Here is a 23,782-nt window from a genome sequence, read left to right on the forward strand (position 1 = left end):
ACCAGAGCGGGTCCCTGAGGTTCCCGTCGTAAGTCGAGAGCACCTGCCGCAACTCGAGAAAATCCAGGAGGTTTTGCCCTCCAGGCGAGATGAGGCCCATTTCCGCTGAGGCTTCTCGATGCGAATCACGTCTAACCACTGGAACTTCCAAAGGGTCCTTCACACCCTTGCTGCAACTCAAGAAGTTCCCCGACATACCCGTCTCCACTCGAGAGGAAGCACGTGGGGTCCCGCACACATCCAGGGGAGCCCCGTTTCCGCCTCCTAGCTCGAGATGAGGGATCCTTTCCCTGTTTCGTAGGGAAAGAATTCCCGGCGTTCCCGTCGCATCTCAAGAGGAGGCGCTCTACACAGGAAAGGCGAGAGGAACTCCAGGGTCGTGCCACCATTCCAAGAGTCCCCCAGATGTGTCAGTCCATTCCAGAGGAACCTGTTTTCCCTGCACTGCCTTGACGTTCAAGCCGAGGATCCACTCCCACCACGTGTGCACGTGGGACAGCCCTGTGGGAAAGCCTCGTGGGAAAGCCTCGTGGGAAAGACTCGAGGGAAAACCATAGATCCTTTGATCCACGCGGCGGACTGCGTGACACTGCTGCTACCGCTCTGGAGGAAAGCGCAAGTGCATGCCCGCATTCGAGACGAGGACTGACTACCCTGGGGAGACTCCAGAAGTACCCCAAGATCCATGTCAGCACTGGAGAGGAATCCTCAGGTTCCGGCCCCGACTCCACACAAGGTCTTAGGCCCCGGCATCGATGGGAGAGGAATCCCGAGAGGCCCCCGAGGAACTCGCATGGGGACTGGCCTTTCCTGAGGCCACCAGAGCGGGTCCCTGAGGTCCCCGTCGTAAGTTGAGAGCACCTGCCGCAACTCGAGAAAATCCAGGAGGTTTTGCCCTCCAGGAGAGATGAGGCCCATTTCCGCTGAGGCTTCTCGAGGCTAATCACGTCTAACCACTGGAACTTCCAAAGGGTCCTTCACACCCTTGCTGCAACTCAAGAAGTTCCCCGACATACCCGTCTCCACTCGAGAGGAAGCACGTGGGGTCCCGCACACATCCAGGGGAGCCCCGTTTCCGCCTCCTAGCTCGAGATGAGGGATCCTTTCCCTGTTTCATAGGGAAAGAATTCCCGGCGTTCCCGTCGCATCTCAAGAGGAGGCGCTCTCCACAGGAAAGGCGAGAGGAACTCCAGGGTCGTGCCACCATTCCAAGAGTCCCCCAGATGTGTCAGTCCATTCCAGAGGAACCTGTTTTCCCTGCACTGCCTTGACGTTCAAGCCGAGGATCGACTCCCACCACGTGTGCACGTGGGACAGCCCTGTGGGAAAGCCTCGTGGGAAAGCCTCGTGGGAAAGACTCGAGGGAAAACCATAGATCCTTTGATCCACGCGGCGGACTGCGTGACACTGCTGCTACCGCTCTGGAGGAAAGCGCAAGTGCATGCCCGCATTCGAGACGAGGACTGACTCCCCTGGGGAGATTCCAGAAGTACCCCAAGATCCATGTCAGCACTGGAGAGGAATCCTCAGGTTCCGGCCCCGACTCCACACAAGGTCTTAGGCCCCGGCATCGACGGGAGAGGAATCCCGAGAGGCCCCTGAGGAACTCGCATGGGGACTGGCCTTTCCTGAGGCCACCAGAGCGGGTCCCTGAGGTCCCCGTCGTAAGTCGAGAGCACCTGCCGCAACTCGAGAAAATCCAGGAGGTTTTGCCCTCCAGGCGAGATGAGGCCCATTTCCGCTGAGGCTTCTCGAGGCTAATCACGTCTAACCACTGGAACTTCCAAAGGGTCCTTCACACCCTTGCTGCAACTCAAGAAGTTCCCCGACATACCCGTCTCCACTCGAGAGGAAGCACGTGGGGTCCCGCACACATCCAGGGGAGCCCCGTTTCACCTCATAGCTCGAGATGAGGGATCCTTTCCCTGTTTCGTAGGGAAAGAATTCCCGGCGTTCCCGTCGCATCTCAAGTGGAGGCGCTCTCCACAGGAAAGGCGAGAGGAACTCCAGGGTCGTGCCACCATTCCAAGAGTCCCCCAGATGTGTCAGTCCATTCCAGAGGAACCTGTTTTCCCTGCACTGCCTTGACGTTCAAGCCGAGGATCCACTCCCACCACGTGTGCACGTGGGACAGCCCTGTGGGAAAGCCTCGTGGGAATGCCTCGTGGGAAAGACTCGAGGGAAAACCATAGATCCTTTGATCCACGCGGCGGACTGCGTGACACTGCTGCTACCGCTCTGGAGGAAAGCGCAAGTGCATGCCCGCATTCGAGACGAGGACTGACTCCCCTGGGGAGACTCCAGGAGTACCCCAAGATCCATGTCAGCACTGGAGAGGAATCCTCAGGTTCCGGCCCCGACTCCACACAATGTCTTAGGCCCCGGCATCGACGGGAGAGGAATCCCGAGAGGCCCCCGAGGAACTCGCATGGGGACTGGCCTTTCCTGAGGCCACCAGAGCGGGTCCCTGAGGTTCGCGTCGTAAGTCGAGAGCACCTGCCGCAACTCGAGAAAATCCAGGAGGTTTTGCCCTCCAGGCGAGATGAGGCCCATTTCCGCTGAGGCTTCTCGATGCGAATCACGTCTAAACACTGGAACTTCCAAAGGGTCCTTCACACCCTTGCTGCAACTCAAGAAGTTCCCCGACATACCCGTCTCCACTCGAGAGGAAGCACGTGGGGTCCCGCACACATCCAGGGGAGCCCCGTTTCCGCCTCCTAGCTCGAGATGAGGGATCCTTTCCCTGTTTCGTAGGGAAAGAATTCCCGGCGTTCCCGTCGCATCTCAAGAGGAGGCGCTCTACACAGGAAAGGCGAGAGGAACTCCAGGGTCGTGCCACCATTCCAAGAGTCCCCCAGATGTGTCAGTCCATTCCAGAGGAACCTGTTTTCCCTGCACTGCCTTGACGTTCAAGCCGAGGATCCACTCCCACCACGTGTGCACGTGGGACAGCCCTATGGGAAAGCCTCGTGGGAAAGCCTCGTGGGAAAGACTCGAGGGAAAACCATAGATCCTTTGATCCACGCGGCGGACTGCGTGACACTGCTGCTACCGCTCTGGAGGAAAGCGCAAGTGCATGCCCGCATTCGAGACGAGGACTGACTACCCTGGGGAGACTCCAGAAGTACCCCAAGATCCATGTCAGCACTGGAGAGGAATCCTCAGGTTCCGGCCCCGACCCACACAAGGTCTTAGGCCCCGGCATCGATGGGAGAGGAATCCCGAGAGGCCCCCGAGGAACTCGCATGGGGACTGGCCTTTCCTGAGGCCACCAGAGCGGGTCCCTGAGGTCCCCGTCGTAAGTTGAGAGCACCTGCCGCAACTCGAGAAAATCCAGGAGGTTTTGCCCTCCAGGAGAGATGAGGCCCATTTCCGCTGAGGCTTCTCGAGGCTAATCACGTCTAACCACTGGAACTTCCAAAGGGTCCTTCACACCCTTGCTGCAACTCAAGAAGTTCCCCGACATACCCGTCTCCACTCGAGAGGAAGCACGTGGGGTCCCGCACACATCCAGGGGAGCCCCGTTTCCACCTCATAGCTCGAGATGAGGGATCCTTTCCCTGTTTCGTAGGGAAAGAATTCCCGGCGTTCCCGTCGCATCTCAAGTGGAGGCGCTCTCCACAGGAAAGGCGAGAGGAACTCCAGGGTCGTGCCACCATTCCAAGAGTCCACCAGATGTGTCAGTCCATTCCAGAGGAACCTGTTTTCCCTGCACTGCCTTGACGTTCAAGCCGAGGATCGACTCCCACCACGTGTGCACGTGGGACAGCCCTGTGGGAAAGCCTCGTGGGAAAGCCTCGTGGGAAAGACTCGAGGGAAAACCATAGATCCTTTGATCCACGCGGCGGACTGCGTGACACTGCTGCTACCGCTCTGGAGGAAAGCGCAAGTGCATGCCCGCATTCGAGACGAGGACTGACTCCCCTGGGGAGACTCCAGAAGTACCCCAAGATCCATGTCAGCACTGGAGAGGAATCCTCAGGTTCTGGCCCCGACCCACACAAGGTCTTAGGCCCCGGCATCGACGGGAGAGGAATCCCGAGAGGCCCCCGAGGAACTCGCATGGGGACTGGCCTTTCCTGAGGCCACCAGAGCGGGTCCCTGTGGTCCCCATCGTAAGTCGAGAGCACCTGCCGCAACTCGAGAAAATCCAGGAGGTTTTGCCCTCCAGGCGAGATGAGGCCCATTTCCGCTGAGGCTTCTCGAGGCTAATCACGTCTAACCACTGGAACTTCCAAAGGGTCCTTCACACCCTTGCTGCAACTCAAGCAGTTCCGCGACATACCCGTATCCACTCGAGAGGAAGCACGTGGGGTCCCGCACACATCCAGGGAAGCCCCGTTTCCGCCTCCTAGCTCGAGATGAGTGATCCTTTCCCTGTTTCGTAGGGAAAGAATTCCCGGTGTTCCCGTCGCATCTCAAGAGGAGGCGCTCTCCACAGGAAAGGCGAGAGGAACTCCAGGGTCGTGGCACCATTCCAAGAGACCCCCAGATGTGTCAGTCCATTCCAGAGGAACCTGTTATCCCTGCACTGCCTTGACGTTCAAGCCGAGGATCGACTCCCACCACGTGTGCACGTGGGACAGCCCTGTGGGAAAGCCTCGTGGGAAAGCCTCTTGGGAAAGACTCGAGGGAAAACCATAGATCCTTTGATCCACGCGGCGGACTGCGTGACACTGCTGCTACCGCTCTGGAGGAAAGCGCAAGTGCATGCCCGCATTCGAGACGAGGACTGACTCCCCTGGGGAGACTCTAGAAGTACCCAAAGATCCATGTCAGCACTGGAGAAGAATCCTCAGGTTCCGGCCCCGACTCCACACAAGGTCTTAGGCCCCGGCATGGATGGGAGAGGAATCCCGAGAGGCCCCCGAGGAACTCGCCTGGGGACTGGCCTTTCCTGAGGCCACCAGAGCGGGTCCCTGAGGTCCCCGTCTTAAGTCGAGAGCACCTGCCGCAACTCGAGAAAATCCAGGAGGTTTTGCCCTCCAGGCGAGATGAGGCCCATTTCCGCTGAGGCTTCTCGAGGCTAATCACGTCTAACCACTGGAACTTCCAAAGGGTCCTTCGCACCCTTCCTGCAACTCAAGAAGTTCCCCGACATACCCGTTTCCACTCGAGAGGATGCACGTGGGGTTCCGCACACATCCAGGGGAGCCCCGTTTCCGCCTCCTAGCTCGAGATGAGGGATCCTTTCCCTGTTTCGTAGGGAAAGAATTCCCGGCGTTCCCGTCGCATCTCAAGAGGAGGCGCTCTCCACAGGAAAGGCGAGAGGAACTCCAGTGTCGTGCCACCATTCCAAGAGTCCCCCAGATGTGTCAGTCCATTCCAGAGGAACCTGTTTTCCCTGAACTGCCTTGACGTTCAAGCCGAGGATCGAGTCCCACAACGTGTGCACGTGGGACAGCCCTGTGGGAAAGCCTCGTGGGAAAGCCTCTTGGGAAAGACTCGAGGGAAAACCATAGATCCTTTGATCCACGCGGCTGACTGCGTGACACTGCTGCTACCGCTCTGGAGGAAAGCGCAAGTGCATGACCGCATTCGAGACGAGGACTGACTCCCCTGGGGAGACTCCAGAAGTACCCCAAGATCCATGTCAGCACTGGAGAGGAATCCTCAGGTTCCGGCCCCGACTCCACACAAGGTCTTAGGCCCCGGCATCGACGGGAGAGGAATCCCGAGAGGCCCCCGAGGAACTCGCATGGGGACTGGACTTTCCTGAGGCCACCAGAGCGGGTCCCTGAGGTCCCCGTCGTAAGTCGAGAGCACCTGCCGGAACTCGAGAAAATCCAGGAGGTTTTGCCCTCCAGGCGAGATGAGGCCCATTTCCGCTGAGGCTTCTCGAGGCTAATCACGTCTAACCACTGGAACTTCCAAAGGGTCCTTCACACCCTTGCTGCATCTCAAGAAGTTCCCCGACATACCCGTCTCCACTCGAGAGGAAGCACGTGGGGTCCCGCACACATCCAGGGGAGCCCCGTTTCCGCCTCCTAGCTCGAGATGAGGGATCCTTTCCCTGTTTCGTAGGGAAAGAATTCCCGGCGTTCCCGTCGCATCTCAAGAGGAGGCGCTCTCCACAGGAAAGGCGAGAGGAACTCCAGGGTCGTGCCACCATTCCAAGAGTCCCCCAGATGTGTCAGTCCATTCCAGAGGAACCTGTTTTCCCTGCACTGCCTTGACGTTCAAGCCGAGGATCGACTCCCACCACGTGTGCACGTGGGACAGCCCTGTGGGAAAGCCTCGTGGGAAAGCCTCGTGGGAAAGACTCGAGGGAAAACCATAGATCCTTTGATCCACGCGGCGGACTGCGTGACACTGCTGCTACCGCTCTGGAGGAAAGCGCAAGTGCATGCCCGCATTCGAGACGAGGACTGACTCCCCTGGGGAGACTCCAGAAGTACCCCAAGATCCATGTCAGCACTGGAGAGGAATCCTCAGGTTCCGGCCCCGACTCCACACAAGGTCTTAGGCCCCGGCATCGACGGGAGAGGAATCCCGAGAGGACCCCGAGGAACTCGCATGGGGACTGGACTTTCCTGAGGCCACCAGAGCGGGTCCCTGAGGTCCCCGTCGTAAGTCGAGAGCACCTGGCGCAACTCGAGAAAATCCAGGAGGTTTTGCCCTCCAGGCGAGATGAGGCCCATTTCCGCTGAGGCTTCTCGAGGCTAATCACGTCTAACCACTGGAACTTCCAAAGGGTCCTTCACACCCTTGCTGCAACTCAAGAAGTTCCCCGACATACCCGTCTCCACTCGAAAGGAAGCACGTGGGGTCCCTCACACATCCAGGGGAGCCCCGTTTCCGCCTCCTAGCTCGAGATGAGGGATCCTTTCCCTGTTTCATAGGGAAAGAATTCCCGGCGTTCCCGTCGCATCTCAAGAGGAGGCGCTCTCCACAGGAAAGGCGAGAGGAACTCCAGGGTCGTGCCACCATTCCAAGAGTCCCCCAGATGTGTCAGTCCATTCCAGAGGAACCTGTTTTCCCTGCACTGCCTTGACGTTCAAGCCGAGGATCGACTCCCACCACGTGTGCACGTGGGACAGCCCTGTGGGAAAGCCTCGTGGGAAAGCCTCGTGGGAAAGACTCGAGGGAAAACCATAGATCCTTTGATCCACGCGGCGGACTGCGTGACACTGCTGCTACCGCTCTGGAGGAAAGCGCAGGTGCATGCCCGCATTCGAGACGAGGACTGACTCCCCTGGGGAGACTCCAGAAGTACCCCAAGATCCATGTCAGCACTGGAGAGGAATCCTCAGGTTCCGGCCCCGACTCCACACAAGGTCTTAGGCCCCGGCATCGACGGGAGAGGAATCCCGAGAGGTCCCCGAGGAACTCGCATGGGGACTGGCCTTTCCTGAGGCCACCAGAGCGGGTCCCTGAGGTCCCCGTCGTAAGTCGAGAGCACCTGCCGCAACTCGAGACAATCCAGGAGGTTTTGCCCTCCAGGCGAGATGAGGCCCATTTCCGCTGAGGCTTCTCGAGGCTAATCACGTCTAACCACTGGAACTTCCAAAGGGTCCTTCACACCCTTGCTGCAACTCAAGAAGTTCCCCGACATACCCGTCTCCACTCGAGAGGAAGCACGTGGGGTCCCGCACACATCCAGGGGAGCCCCGTTTCCGCCTCCTAGCTCGAGATGAGGGATCCTTTCCCTGTTTCGTAGGGAAAGAATTCCCGGCGTTCCCGTCGCATCTCAAGAGGAGGCGCTCTCCACAGGAAAGGCGAGAGGAACTCCAGGGTCGTGCCACCATTCCAAGAGTCCCCCAGATGTGTCAGTCCATTCCAGAGGAACCTGTTTTCCCTGCACTGCCTTGACGTTCAAGCCGAGGATCGACTCCCACCACGTGTGCACGTGGGACAGCCTTGTGGGAAAGCCTCGTGGGAAAGCCTCTTGGGAAAGACTCGAGGGAAAACCATAGATCCTTTGATCCACGCGGCGGACTGCGTGACACTGCTGCTACCGCTCTGGAGGAAAGCGCAAGTGCATGCCCGCATTCGAGACGAGGACTGACTCCCCTGGGGAGACTCCAGAAGTACCCCAAGATCCATGTCAGCACTGGAGAGGAATCCTCAGGTTCCGGCCCCGACTCCACACAAGGTCTAAGGCCCCGGCATCGACGGGAGAGGAATCCCGAGAGGCCCCCGAGGAACTCGCATGGGGACTGGCCTTTCCTGAGGCCACCAGAGCGGGTCCCTGAGGTCCCCGTCGAAAGTCGAGAGCACCTGCCGCAACTCGAGAAAATCCAGGAGGTTTTGCCCTCCAGGCGAGATGAGGCCCATTTCCGCTGAGGCTTCTCGAGGCTAATCACGTCTAACCACTGGAACTTCCAAAGGGTCCTTCACACCCTTGCTGCATCTCAAGAAGTTCCCCGACATACCCGTCTCCACTCGAGAGGAAGCACGTGGGGTCCCGCACACATCCAGGGGAGCCCCGTTTCCGCCTCCTAGCTCGAGATGAGGGATCCTTCCCCTGTTTGGTAGGGAAAGAATTCCCGGCGTTCCCGTCGCATCTCAAGAGGAGGCGCTCTCCACAGGAAAGGCGAGAGGAACTCCAGGGTCGTGCCACCATTCCAAGAGTCCCCCAGATGTGTCAGTCCATTCCAGAGGAACCTGTTTTCCCTGCACTGCCTTGACGTTCAAGCCGAGGATCGACTCCCACCACGTGTGCACGTGGGACAGCCTTGTGGGAAAGCCTCGTGGGAAAGCATCGTGGGAAAGACTCGAGGGAAAACCATAGATCCTTTGATCCACGCGGCGGACTGCGTGACACTGCTGCTACCGCTCTGGAGGAAAGCGCAAGTGCATGCCCGCATTCGAGACGAGGACTGACTCCCCTGGGGAGACTCCAGAAGTACCCCAAGATCCATGTCAGCACTGGAGAGGAATCCTCAGGTTCCGGCCCTGACTCCACACAAGGTCTTAGGCCCCGGCATCGACGGGAGAGGAATCCCGAGAGGACCCCGAGGAACTCGCATGGGGACTGGCCTTTCCTGAGGCCACCAGAGCGGGTCCCTGAGGTCCCCGTCGTAAGTCGAGAGCACCTGCCGCAACTCGAGAAAATCCAGGAGGTTTTGCCCTCCAGGAGAGATGAGGCCCATTTCTGCTGAGGCTTCTCGAGGCTAATCACGTCTAACCACTGGAAATTCCAAAGGGTCCTTCACACCCTTGCTGCAACTCAAGAAGTTCCCCGACATACCCGTCTCCACTCGAGAGGAAGCACGTGGGGTCCCGCACACATCCAGGGGAGCCCCGTTTCCGCCTCCTAGCTCGAGATGAGGGATCCTTTCCCTGTTTCCTAGGGAAAGAATTCCCGGCGTTCCCGTCGCATCTCAAGAGGAGGCGCTCTCCACAGGAAAGGCGAGAGGAACTCCAGGGTCGTGCCACCATTCCAAGAGTCCCCCAGATGTGTCAGTCCATTCCAGAGGAACCTGTTTTCCCTGCACTGCCTTGACGTTCAAGCCGAGGATCGACTCCCACCACGTGTGCACGTGGGACAGCCCTGTGGGAAAGCCTCGTGGGAAAGCCTCGTGGGAAAGACTCGAGGGAAAACCATAGATCCTTTGATCCACGCGGCGGACTGCGTGACACTGCTGCTACCGCTCTGGAGGAAAGCGCAAGTGCATGCCACCATTCGAGACGAGGACTGACTCCCCTGGGGAGACTCCAGAAGTACCCCAAGATCCATGTCAGCATTGGAGAGGAATCCTCAGGTTCCGGCCCCTACTCCACACAAGGTCATAGGCCCCGGCATCGACGGGAGAGGAATCCTGAGAGGCCCCCGAGGAACTCGCATGGGGACTGGCCTTTCCTGAGGCCACCAGAGCGGGTCCCTGAGGTCCCCGTCGTAAGTCGAGAGCACCTGCCGCAACTCGAGAAAATCCAGGAGGTTTTGCCCTCCAGGCGAGATGAGGCCCATTTCCGCTGAGGCTTCTCGAGGCTAATCACGTCTAACCACTGGAACTTCCAAAGGGTCCTTCACACCCTTGCTGCAACTCAAGAAGTTCCCCGACATACCCGTCTCCACTCGAGAGGAAGCACGTGGGGTCCCGCACACATCCAGGGGAGCCCCGTTTCCGCCTCCTAGCTCGAGATGAGGGATCCTTTCCCTGTTTCGTAGGGAAAGAATTCCCGGCGTTCCCGTCGCATCTCAAGAGGAGGCGCTCTCCACAGGAAAGGCGAGAGGAACTCCAGGGTCGTGCCACCATTCCAAGAGTCCCCAGATGTGTCAGTCCATTCCAGAGGAAACTGTTTTCCCTGCACTGCCTTGACGTTCAAGCCGAGGATCCACTCCCACCACGTGTGCACGTGGGACAGCCCTGTGCGAAAGCCTCGTGGGAAAGCTTCGTGGGAAAGACTCGAGGGAAAACCATAGATCCTTTGATCCACGCGGCGGACTGCGTGACACTGCTGCTGCCGCTCTGGAGGAAAGCGCAAGTGCATGCCCGCATTCGAGACGAGGACTGACTCCCCATGGAAGACTCCAGAAGTACCCCAAGATCCATGTCAGCATTGGAGAGGAATCCTCAGGTTCCGGCCCCGACTCCACACAAGGTCTTAGGCCCCGGCATCGACGGGAGAGGAATCCTGAGAGGCCCCCGAGGAACTCGCATGGGGACTGGCCTTTCCTGAGGCCACCAGAGCGGGTCCCTGAGTTCCCCGTCGTAAGTCGAGAGCAACTGCCGCAACTCGAGAAAATCCAGGAGGTTTTGCCCTCCAGGCGAGATGAGGCCCATTTCCGCTGAGGCTTCTCGAGGCTAATCACGTCTAACCACTGGAACTTCCAAAGGGTCCTTCACACCCTTGCTGCAACTCAAGAAGTTCCCCGACATACCCGTCTCCACTCGAGAGGAAGCACGTGGGGTCCCGCACACATCCAGGGGAGCCCCGTTTCCGCCTCCTAGCTCGAGATGAGGGATCCTTTCCCTGTTTCGTAGGGAAAGAATTCCCGGCGTTCCCGTCGCATCTCAAGAGGAGGCGCTCTCCACAGGAAAGGCGAGAGGAACTCCAGGGCCGTGCCACCATTCAAAGAGTCCCCAGATGTATCAGTCCATTCCAGAGGAACCTGTTTTCCCTGCACTGCCTTGACGTTCAAGCCGAGGATCCACTCCCACCACGTGTGCACGTGGGACAGCCCTGTGCGAAAGCCTCGTGGGAAAGCTTCGTGGGAAAGACTCGAGGGAAAACCATAGATCCTTTGATCCACGCGGCGGACTGCGTGACACTGCTGCTACCGCTCTGGAGGAAAGCGCAAGTGCATGCCCGCATTCGAGACGAGGACTGACTCCCCTGGGGAGACTCCAGAAGTACCCCAAGATCCATGTCAGCACTGGAGAGGAATCCTCAGGTTCCGGCCCCGACTCCACACAAGGTCTTAGGCCCCGGCATCGACGGGAGAGGAATCCCGAGAGGCCCGCGAGGAATTCGCATGGGGACTGGCCTTTCCTGAGGCCACCAGAGCGGGTCCCTGAGGTCCCCGTCGTAAGTCTAGAGCACCTGCCGCAACTCGAGAAAATCCAGGAGGTTTTGCCCTCCAGGCGAGATGAGGCCCATTTCCGCTGAGGCTTCTCGAGGCTAATCACGTCTAACCACTGGAACTTCCAAAGGGTCCTTCACACCCTTGCTGCAACTCAAGAAGTTCCCCGACATACCCGTCTCCACTCGAGAGGAAGCACGTGGGGTCCCGCACACATCCAGGGGAGCCCCGTTTCCGCCTCCTAGCTCGAGATGAGGGATCCTTTCCCTGTTTCGTAGGGAAAGAATTCCCGGCGTTCCCGTCGCATCTCAAGAGGAGGCGCTCTCCACAGGAAAGGCGAGAGGAACTCCAGGGTCGTGCCACCATTCCAAGAGTCCCCAGATGTGTCAGTCCATTCCAGAGGAACCTGATTTCCCTACACTGCCTTGACGTTCAAGCCGAGGATCCACTCCCACCACGTGTGCACGTGGGACAGCCCTGTGGGAAAGCCTCGTGGGAAAGCTTCGTGGGAAAGACTCGAGGGAAAACCATAGATCCTTTGATCCACGCGGCGGACTGCGTGACACTGCTGCTACCGCTCTGGAGGAAAGCGCAAGTGCATGCCCGCATTCGAGACGAGGACTGACTCCCCTGGGGAGACTCCAGAAGTACCCCAAGATCCATGTCAGCACTGGAAAGGAATCCTCACGTTCCGGCCCCGACTCCACACAAGGTCTTAGTCCCCGGCATCGACGGGAGAGGAATCCCGAGAGGCCCCGGAGGAATTCGCATGGGGACTGGCCTTTCCTGAGGCCACCAGAGCGGGTCCCTGAGGTCCCCGTCGTAAGTCGAGAGCACCTGCCGCAACTCGAGAAAATCCAGGAGGTTTTGCCCTCCAGGCGAGATGAGGCCCATTTCCGCTGAGGCTTCTCGAGGCTAATCACGTCTAACCACTGGAACTTCCAAAGGGTCCTTCACACCCTTGCTGCAACTCAAGAAGTTCCCCGACATACCCGTCTCCACTCGAGAGGAAGCACGTGGGGTCCCGCACACATCCAGGGGAGCCCCGTTTCCGCCTCCTAGCTCGAGATGAGGGATCCTTTCCCTGTTTCGTAGGGAAAGAATTCCCAGCGTTCCCGTCGCATCTCAAGAGGAGGCGCTCTCCACAGGAAAGGCGAGAGGAACTCCAGGGTCGTGCCAACATTCCAAGAGACCCCCAGATGTGTCAGTCCATTCCAGAGGAACCTGTTTTCCCTGCACTGCCTTGACGTTCAAGCCGAGGATCCACTCCCACCACGTGTGCACGTGGGACAGCCCTGTGGGAAAGCCTCGTGGGAAAGCCTCGTGGGAAAGACTCGAGTGAAAACCATAGATCCTTTGATCCACGCGGCGGATTGCGTGACACTGCTGCTACCGCTCTGGAGGAAAGCGCAAGTGCATGCCCGCATTCGAGACGAGGACTGACTCCCCTGGGGAGACTCCAGAAGTACCCCAAGATCCATGTCAGCACTGGAGAGGAATCCTCAGGTTCCGGCCCCGACTCCACACAAGGTCTTAGGCCCCGGCATCGACGGGAGAGGAATCCCGAGAGGCCCCCGAGGAACTCGCATGGGGACTGGCCTTTCCTGAGGCCACTAGAGCGGGTCCCTGAGGTCCCCGTCGTAGGTCGAGAGCACCTGCCGCAACTCGAGAAAATCCAGGAGGTTTTGCCCTCCAGGCGAGATGAGGCCCATTTCCGCTGAGGATTCTCGAGGCTAATCACGTCTAACCACTGGAAATTCCAAAGGGTCCTTCACACCCTTGCTGCAACTCAAGCAGTTCCGGAACATACCCGTCTCCACTCGAGAGGAAGCACGTGGGGTCCCGCACACATCCAGGGGAGCCCCGTTTCCGCCTCCTAGCTCGAGATGAGGGATCCTTTCCCTGTTTCGTAGGGAAAGAATTCCCGGCGTTCCCGTCGCATCTCAAGAGGTGGCGCTCTCCACAGGAAAGGCGAGAGGAACTCCAGGATCGTGGCACCATTCCAAGAGACCCCCAGATGTGTCAGTCCATTCCAGAGGAACCTGTTTTCCCTGCACTGCCTTGACGTTCAAGCCGAGGATCGACTCCCACCACGTGTGCACGTGGGACAGCCCTGTGGGAAAGCCTCGTGGGAAAGCCTCGTGGGAAAGACTCGAGGGAAAACCATAGATCCTTTGATCCACGCGGCGGACTGCGTGACACTGCTGCTACCGCTCTGGAGGAAAGCGCAAGTGCATGCCCGCATTCGAGACGAGGACTGACTCCCCTGGGGAAACTCCAGAAGTACCCCAAGATCCATGTCAGCACTGGAGAGGAATCCTCAGGTTCCGGCCCCGACTCCACACAAGGTCTTAGGCCCCGGCATCGACGGGAGAGGAATCCCGAGAGGCCCCCGAGGAACTCGCATGGGGACTGGCCTTTCCTGAGGCCACCAGAGCGGGTCCCTGAGGTCCCCGTCGTAATTCGAGAGCACCTGCCGCAACTCGAGAAAATCCAGGAGGTTTTGCCCTCCAGGCGAGATGAGGCCCATTTCCGCTGAGGCTTCTCGAGGCTAATCACGTCTAACCACTGGAACTTCCAAAGGGTCCTTCACACCCTTGCTGCAACTCAAGAAGTTCCCCGACATACCCGTCTGCACTCGAGAGGAAGCACGTGGGGTCCCGCACACATCCAGGGAGCCCCGTTTCCGCCTCCTAGCTCGAGATGAGGGATCCTTTCCCTGTTTCATAGGGAAAGAATTCCCGGCGTTCCCGTCGCATCTCAAGAGGAGGCGCTCTCCACAGGAAAGGCGAGAGGAACTCCAGGTTCGTGCCACCATTCCAAGAGTCCCCCAGATGTGTCAGTCCATTCCAGAGGAACCTGTTTTCCCTGCACTGCCTTGAGGTTCAAGCAGAGGTTACATTCCCACCACGTGTGCACGTGGGACAGCCCTGTGGGAAAGCCTCGTGGGAAAGCCTCGTGGGAAAGACTCGAGGGAAAACCATAGATCCTTTGATCCACGCGGCGGACTGCGTGACACTGCTGCTACCGCTCTGGAGGAAGGCGCAAGTGCATGCCCGCATTCGAGACGAGGACTGACTCCCCTGGGGAGACTCCAGAAGTACCCCAAGATCCATGTCAGCACTGGAGAGGAATCCTCAGGTTCCGGCCCCGACTCCACACAAGGTCTTAGGCCCCGGCATCGACGGGAGAGGAATCCCGAGAGGCCCCCGAGGAACTCGCATGGGGACTGGCCTTTCCTGAGGCCACCAGAGCGGGTCCCTGACGTCCCCGTCGTAAGTCGGGAGCACCTGCCGCAACTCGAGAAAATCCAGGAGGTTTTGCCCTCCAGGCGAGATGAGGCCCATTTCCGCTGAGGCTTCTCGAGGCTAATCACATCTAACCACTGGAACTTCCAAAGGGTCCTTCACACCCTTGCTGCAACTCAAGAAGTTCCCCGACATACCCGTCTCCACTCGAGAGGAAGCACATGGGGTCCCGCACACATCCAGGGGAGCCCCGTTTCCGCCTCCTAGCTCGAGATGAGAGATCCTTTCCCTGTTTCATAGGGAAAGAATTCCCGGCGTTCCCGTCGCATCTCAAGAGGAGGCGCTCTCCACAGGAAAGGCGAGAGGAACTCCAGGGTCGTGCCACCATTCCAAGAGTCCCCCAGATGTGTCAGTCCATTCCAGAGGAACCTGTTTTCCCTGCACTGCCTTGACGTTCAAGCCGAGGATCCACTCCCACCACGTGTGCACGTGGGACAGCCCTGTGGGAAAGCCTCGTGGGAAAGCCTCGTGGGAAAGACTCGAGGGAAAACCATAGATCCTTTGATCCACGCGGCGGACTGCGTGACACTGCTGCTACCGCTCTGGAGGAAAGCGCAAGTGCATGCCCGCATTCGAGACGAGGACTGACTCCCCTGGGGAGACTCCAGAAGTACCCCAAGATCCATGTCAGCACTGGAGAGGAATCCTCAGGTTCCGGCCCCGACTCCACACAAGGTCTTAGGCCCCGGCATCGACGGGAGAGGAATCCCGAGAGGCCCCGGAGGAACTCGCATGGGGACTGGCCTTTCCTGAGGCCACCAGAGCGGGTCCCTGATGTCCCCGTCGTAAGTCGAGAGCATCTGCCGCAACTCGAGAAAATCCAGGAGGTTTTGCCCTCCAGGCGAGATGAGGCCCATTTCCGATGAGGCTTCTCGAGGCTAATCACGTCTAACCACTGGAACTTCCAAAGGGTCCTTCACACCCTTGCTGCAACTCAAGAAGTTCCCCGACATACCCGTCTCTACTCGAGAGGAAGCACGTGGGGTCCCGCACACATCCAGGGGAGCCCCGTTTCTGCCTCCTAGCTCGAGATGAGGGATCCTTTCCCTGTTTCGTAGGGAAACAATTCCCGACGTTCCCGTCGCATCTCAAGAGGAGGCGCTCTCCACAGGAAAGGCGAGAGGAACTCCAGGGTCGTGCCACCATTCCAAGAGTCCCCCAGATGTGTCAGTCCATTCCAGAGGAACCTGTTTTCCCTGCACTGCCTTGACGTTCAAGCCGAGGATCGACTCCCACCACGTGTGCACGTGGGACAGCCCTGTGGGAAAGCCTCGTGGGAAAGCCTCGTGGGAAAGACTCGAGGAAAAACCATAGATCCTTTGATCCACGCGGCGGACTGCGTGACACTGCTGCTACCGCTCTGGAGGAAAGCGCAAGTGCATGCCCGCATTCGAGACGAGGACTGACTCCCCTGGGGAGAATCCAGAAGTACCCCAAGATCCATGTCAGCACTGGAGAGGAATCCGCAGGTTCCGGCCCCGACTCCACACAAGGTCTTAGGCCCCGGGATCGACGGGAGAGGAATCCCGAGAGGCCCCCGAGGAACTCGCATGGGGACTGGCCTTTCCTGAGGCCACCGGAGCGGGTCCCTGAGGTCCCCGTCGTAAGTCGAGAGCACCTGGCGCAACTCGAGAAAATCCAGGAGGTTTTGCCCTCCAGGCGAGATGAGGCCCATTTCCGCTGAGGCTTCTCGAGGCTAATCACGTCTAACCACTGGAACTTCCAAAGGGTCTTTCACACCCTTGCTGCAACTCAAGAAGTTCCCCGACATACCCGTCTCCACTCGAGAGGAAGCACGTGGGTCCCGCACACATCCAGGGGAGCCCCGTTTCCGCCTCCTAGCTCGAGATGAGGGATCCTTTCCCTGTTTCGTAGGGAAAGAATTCCCGGAGTTCCCGTCGCATCTCAAGAGGAGGCGCTCTCCACAGGAAAGGTGAGAGGAACTCCAGGGTCGTGACACCATTCCAAGAGTCCCCAGATGTGTCAGTCCATTCCAGAGGAACCTGTTTTCCCTGCACTTCCTTGACGTTCAAGCCGAGGATCGACTCCCACCACGTGTGCACGTGGGACAGCCCTGTGGGAAAGCCTCGTGGGAAAGCCTCGTGGGAAAGACTCGAGGGAAAACCATAGATCCTTTGCTCCAAGCATCGGACTGCGTGACACTGCTGCTACCGCTCTGGAGGAAAGCGCAAGTGCATGCCCGCATTCGAGACGTGGACTGACTCCCCTGGGGAGACTCCAGAAGTACCCCAAGATCCATGTCAGCACTGGAGAGGAATCCTCAGGTTCCGGCCCCGACTCCACACAAGGTCTTAGGCCCCGGCATCGACGGGAGAGGAATCCCGAGAGGCCCTCGAGGAACTCGCATGGGGACTGGCCTTTCCTGAGGCCACCAGAGCGGGTCCCTGAGGTCCCCGTCGTAAGTCGAGAGCACCTGCCGAAACTCGAGAAAATCCAGGAGGTTTTGCCCTCCAGGCGAGATGAGGCCCATTTCCGCTGAGGCTTCTCGAGGCCAATCACATCTAACCACTGGAACTTCCAAAGGGTCCTTCACACCCTTGCTGCAACTCAAGAAGTTCCCAGACATACCCGTCTGCACTCGAGAGGAAGCATGTGGTGTCCCGCACACATCGAGGGGAGCCCCGTTTCCGCCTCCTAGCTCGAGATGAGGGATCCTTTCCCTGTTTCGAAGGGAAAGAATTCCCGGCGTTCCCGTCGCATCTCAAGAGGAGGCGCTCTCCACAGGAAAGGCGAGAGGAACTCCAGGGTCGTGCCACCATTCCAAGAGTCCCCCAGATGTGTCAGTCCATTCCAGAGGAACCTGTTTTCCCTGCACTGCCTTGACGTTCAAGCCGAGGATCGACTCCCACCACGTGTGCACGTGGGACAGCCCTGTGGGAAAGCCTCGTGGGAAAGCCTCGTGGGAAAGACTCGAGGGAAAACCATAGATCCTTTGATCCACGCGGCGGACTGCGTGACACTGCTGCTACCGCTCTGGAGGAAAGCGAAAGTGCATGCCCGCATTCGAGACGAGGACTGACTCCCCTGGGGAGACTCCAGAAGTACCCCAAGATCCATGTCAGCACTGGAGAGGAATCCTCAGGTTCCGGCCCCGACTCCACACAAGGTCTTAGGCCCCGGCAACGACGGGAGAGGAATCCCGAGAGGCCCCCGAGGAACTCGCATGGGGACTGGCCTTTCCTGAGGCCACCAGAGCGGGTCCCTGAGGTCCGCGTCGTAAGTCGAGAGCACCTGGCGCAACTCGAGAAAATCCAGGAGGTTTTGCCCTCCAGGCGAGATGAGGCCCATTTCCGCTGAGGCTTCTCGAGGCTAATCACGTCTAACCACTGGAACTTCCAAAGGGTCCTTCACACCCTTGCTGCAACTCAAGAAGTTCCCCGACATACCCGTCTCCACTCGAGAGGAAGCACGTGGGTCCCGCACACATCCAGGGGAGCCCCGTTTCCGCCTCTTAGCTCGAGATGAGGGATCCTTTCCCTGTTTCGTAGGGAAAGAATTCCCGGCGTTCCCGTCGCATCTCAAGAGGAGGCGCTCTCCACAGGAAAGGCGAGAGGAACTCCAGGGTCGTGCCACCATTCCAAGAGTCCCCCAGATGTGTCAGTCCATTCCAGAGGAACCTGTTTTCCCTGCACTGCCTTGACGTTCAAGCCGAGGATCGACTCCCACCACGTGTGCTCGTGGGACAGCCCTGTGGGAAAGCCTCGTGGGAAAGCCTCGTGGGAAAGACTCGAGGGAAAACCATAGATCCTTTGATCCACGCGGCGGACTCCGTGACACTGCTGCTACCGCTCTGGAGGAAAGCGCAAGTGCATGCCCGCATTCGAGACGAGGACTGACTCCCCTGGGGAGACTCCAGAAGTACCCCAAGATCCATGTCAGCACTGGAGAGGAATCCTCAGGTTCCGGCCCCGACTCCACACAAGGTCTTAGGACCCGGGATCGACGGGAGAGGAATCCCGAGAGGCCCCCGAGGAACTCGCATGGGGACTGGCCTTTCCTGAGGCCACCAGAGCGGGTCCCTGAGGTCCCCGTCGTAAGTCGAGAGGACCTGCCGCAACTCGAGAAAATCCAGGAGGTTTTGCCCTCCAGGCGAGATGAGGCCCATTTCCGATGAGGCTTCTCGAGGCCAATCACGTCTAACCACTGGAACTTCCAAGGGGTCCTTCACACCCTTGCTGCAACTCAAGCAGTTCCGGGACATACCCGTCTCCACTCGAGAGGAAGCACGTGGGGTCCCGCACACATCGAGGGGAGCCCGGTTTCCGCCTCCTAGCTCGAGATGAGGGATCCTTTCCCTGTTTCGTAGGGAAAGAATTCCCGGTGTTCCCGTCGCATCTCAAGAGGAGGCGCTCTCCACAGGAAAGGTGAGAGGAACTCCAGGGTCGTGACACCATTCCAAGAGTCCCCAGATGTGTCAGTCCATTCCAGAGGAACCTGTTTTCCCTGCACTTCCTTGACGTTCAAGCCGAGGATCGACTCCCACCACGTGTGCACGTGGGACAGCCCTGTGGGAAAGCCTCGTGGGAAAGCCTCGTGGGAAAGACTCGAGGGAAAACCATAGATCCTTTGATCCACGCGGCGGACTGCGTGACACTGCTGCTACCGCTCTGGAGGAAAGCGCACGTGCATGCCCGCATTCGAGACGAGGACTGACTCCCCTGGGGAGACTCCAGAAGTACCCCAAGATCCATGTCAGCACTGGAGAGGAATCCTCAGGTTCCGGCCCCGACTCCACACAAGGTCTTAGGCCCCGGCATCGATGGGAGAGGAATCCCGAGAGGCCCCCGAGGAACTCGCATGGGGACTGGCCTTTCCTGAGGCCACCAGAGCGGGTCCCTGAGGTCCCCGTCGTAAGTCGAGAGCACCTGCCGCAACTCGAGAAAATCCAGGAGGTTTTGCCCTCCAGGCGAGATGAGACCCATTTCCGCTGAGGCTTCTCGAGGCCAATCACATCTAACCACTGGAACTTCCAAAGGGTCCTTCACAATCTTGCTGCAACTCAAGAAGTTCCCCGACATACCCGTCTGCACTCGAGAGGAAGCACGTGGTGTCCCGCACACATCCAGGGGAGCCCCGTTTCCGCCTCCTAGCTCGAGATGAGGGATCCTTTCCCTGTTTCGTAGGGAAAGAATTCCCGGCGTTCCCGTCGCATCTCAAGAGGAGGCGCTCTCCACAGGAAAGGAGAGAGGAACTCCAGGGTCGTGACACCATTCCAAGAGTCCCCCAGATGTGTCAGTCCATTCCAGAGGAACCTGTTTTCCCTGCACTGCCTTGACGTTCAAGCCGAGGATCGACTCCCACCACGTGTGCACGTGGGACAGCCCTGTGGGAAAGCCTCGTGGGAAAGCCTCGTGGGAAAGACTCGAGGGAAAACCATAGATCCTTTGATCCACGCGGCGGACTGCGTGACACTGCTGCTACCGCTCTGGAGGAAAGCGCAAGTGCATGCCCGCATTCGAGACGAGGACTGACTCCCCTGGGGAGACTCCAGAAGTACCCCAAGATCCATGTCAGCACTGGAGAGGAATCCTCAGGTTCCGGCCCCGACTCCACACAAGGTCTTAGGCCCCGGCATCGATGGGAGAGGAATCCCGAGAGGCCCCCGAGGAACTCGCATGGGGACTGGCCTTTCCTGAGGCCACCAGAGCGGGTCCCTGAGGTCCCCGTCGTAAGTCGAGAGCACCTGCCGCAACTCGAGAAAATCCAGGAGGTTTTGCCCTAAAGGCGAGATGAGACCCATTTCCGCTGAGGCTTCTCGAGGCCAATCACATCTAACCACTGGAACTTCCAAAGGGTCCTTCACAATCTTGCTGCAACTCAAGAAGTTCCCCGACATACCCGTCTGCACTCGAGAGGAAGCACGTGGTGTCCCGCACACATCCAGGGGAGCCCCGTTTCCGCCTCCTAGCTCGAGATGAGGGATCCTTTCCCTGTTTCGTAGGGAAAGAATTCCCGGCGTTCCCGTCGCATCTCAAGAGGAGGCGCTCTCCACAGGAAAGGAGAGAGGAACTCCAGGGTCGTGACACCATTCCAAGAGTCCCCCAGATGTGTCAGTCCATTCCAGAGGAACCTGTTTTCCCTGCACTGCCTTGACGTTCAAGCCGAGGATCGACTCCCACCACGTGTGCACGTGGGACAGCCCTGTGGGAAAGCCTCGTGGGAAAGCCTCGTGGGAAAGACTCGAGGGAAAACCATAGATCCTTTGATCCACGCGGCGGACTGCGTGACACTGCTGCTACCGCTCTGGAGGAAAGCGCAAGTGCATGCCCGCATTCGAGACGAGGACTGACTCCCCTGGGGAGACTCCAGAAGTACCCCAAGATCCATGTCAGCACTGGAGAGGAATCCTCAGGTTCCGGCCCCGACTCCACACAAGGTCTTAGGCCCCGGCATCGATGGGAGAGGAATCCCGAGAGGCCCCCGAGGAACTCGCATGGGGACTGGCTTTTCCTGAGGCCACCAGAGCGGGTCCCTGAGGTCCCCGTCGTAAGTCGAGAGCACCTGCCGCAACTCGAGAAAATCCAGGAGGTTTTGCCCTCCAGGCGAGATGAGGCCCATTTCCGCTGAGGCTTCTCGAGGCCAATCACATCTAACCACTGGAACTTCCAAAGGGTCCTTCACACCCTTGCTGCAACTCAAGCAGTTCCGGGACATACCCGTCTCCACTCGAGAGGAAGCACGTGGGGTCCCGCACACATCCAGGGGAGCCCCGTTTCCGCCTCCTAGCTCGAGATGAGGGATCCTTTCCCTGTTTCATAGGGAAAGTATTCCCGGCGTTCCCGTCGCATCTTAAGAGGAGGCGCTCTCCACAGGAAAGGAGAGAGGAACTCCAGGGTCGTGCCACCATTCCAAGAGTCCCCCAGATGTGTCAGTCCATTCCAGAGGAACCTGTTTTCCCTGCACTGCCTTGACGTTCAAGCCGAGGATCGACTCCCACCACGTGTGCACGTGGGACAGCCCTGTGGAAAAGCCTCGTGGGAAAGCCTCGTGGGAAAGACTCGAGGGAAAACCATAGATCCTTTGATCCACGCGGCGGACTGCGTGACACTGCTGCTACCGCTCTGGAGGAAAGCGCAGGTGCATGCCCGCATTCGAGACGAGGACTGACTCCCCTGGGGAGACTCCAGAAGTACCCCAAGATCCATGTCAGCACTGGAGAGGAATCCTCAGGTTCCGGCCCCGACTCCACACAAGGTCTTAGGCCCCGGCATCGACGGGAGAGGAATCCCGAGAGGCCCCCGAGGAACTCGCATGGGGACTGGCCTTTCCTGAGGCCACCAGAGCGGGTCCCTGAGGTCCCCGTCGTAATTCGAGAGCACCTGCCGCAACTCGAGAAAATCCAGGAGGTTTTGCCCTCCAGGCGAGATGAGGCCCATTTCCGCTGAGGCTTCTCGAGGCTAATCACGTCTAACCACTGGAACTTCCAAAGGGTCCTTCACACCCTTGCTGCAACTCAAGAAGTTCCCCGACATACCCGTCTGCACTCGAGAGGAAGCACGTGGGGTCCCGCACACATCCAGGGAGCCCCGTTTCCGCCTCCTAGCTCGAGATGAGGGATCCTTTCCCTGTTTCATAGGGAAAGAATTCCCGGCGTTCCCGTCGCATCTCAAGAGGAGGCGCTCTCCACAGGAAAGGCGAGAGGAACTCCAGGTTCGTGCCACCATTCCAAGAGTCCCCCAGATGTGTCAGTCCATTCCAGAGGAACCTGTTTTCCCTGCACTGCCTTGAGGTTCAAGCCGAGGTTCCATTCCCACCACGTGTGCACGTGGGACAGCCCTGTGGGAAAGCCTCGTGGGAAAGCCTCGTGGGAAAGACTCGAGGGAAAACCATAGATCCTTTGATCCACGCGGCGGACTGCGTGACACTGCTGCTACCGCTCTGGAGGAAGGCGCAAGTGCATGCCCGCATTCGAGACGAGGACTGACTCCCCTGGGGAGACTCCAGAAGTACCCCAAGATCCATGTCAGCACTGGAGAGGAATCCTCAGGTTCCGGCCCCGACTCCACACAAGGTCTTAGGCCCCGGCATCGACGGGAGAGGAATCCCGAGAGGCCCCCGAGGAACTCGCATGGGGACTGGCCTTTCCTGAGGCCACCAGAGCGGGTCCCTGACGTCCCCGTCGTAAGTCGGGAGCACCTGCCGCAACTCGAGAAAATCCAGGAGGTTTTGCCCTCCAGGCGAGATGAGGCCCATTTCCGCTGAGGCTTCTCGAGGCTAATCACATCTAACCACTGGAACTTCCAAAGGGTCCTTCACACCCTTGCTGCAACTCAAGAAGTTCCCCGACATACCCGTCTCCACTCGAGAGGAAGCACATGGGGTCCCGCACACATCCAGGGGAGCCCCGTTTCCGCCTCCTAGCTCGAGATGAGAGATCCTTTCCCTGTTTCATAGGGAAAGAATTCCCGGCGTTCCCGTCGCATCTCAAGAGGAGGCGCTCTCCACAGGAAAGGCGAGAGGAACTCCAGGGTCGTGCCACCATTCCAAGAGTCCCCCAGATGTGTCAGTCCATTCCAGAGGAACCTGTTTTCCCTGCACTGCCTTGACGTTCAAGCCGAGGATCCACTCCCACCACGTGTGCACGTGGGACAGCCCTGTGGGAAAGCCTCGTGGGAAAGCCTCGTGGGAAAGACTCGAGGGAAAACCATAGATCCTTTGATCCACTCGGCGGACTGCGTGACACTGCTGCTACCGATCTGGAGGAAAGCGCAAGTGCATGCCCGCATTCGAGACGAGGACTGACTCCCCTGGGGAGACTCCAGAAGTACCCCAAGATCCATGTCAGCACTGGAGAGGAATCCTCAGGTTCCGGCCCCGACTCCACACAAGGTCTTAGGCCCCGGCATCGACGGGAGAGGAATCCCGAGAGGCCCCGGAGGAACTCGCATGGGGACTGGCCTTTCCTGAGGCCACCAGAGCGGGTCCCTGATGTCCCCGTCGTAAGTCGAGAGCATCTGCCGCAACTCGAGAAAATCCAGGAGGT

The sequence above is a fragment of the Ovis canadensis genome, chromosome 10, assembly GCF_042477335.2.
Source record: "Ovis canadensis isolate MfBH-ARS-UI-01 breed Bighorn chromosome 10, ARS-UI_OviCan_v2, whole genome shotgun sequence".
In the NCBI taxonomy this organism is placed as follows: Eukaryota; Metazoa; Chordata; class Mammalia; order Artiodactyla; family Bovidae; genus Ovis; species Ovis canadensis.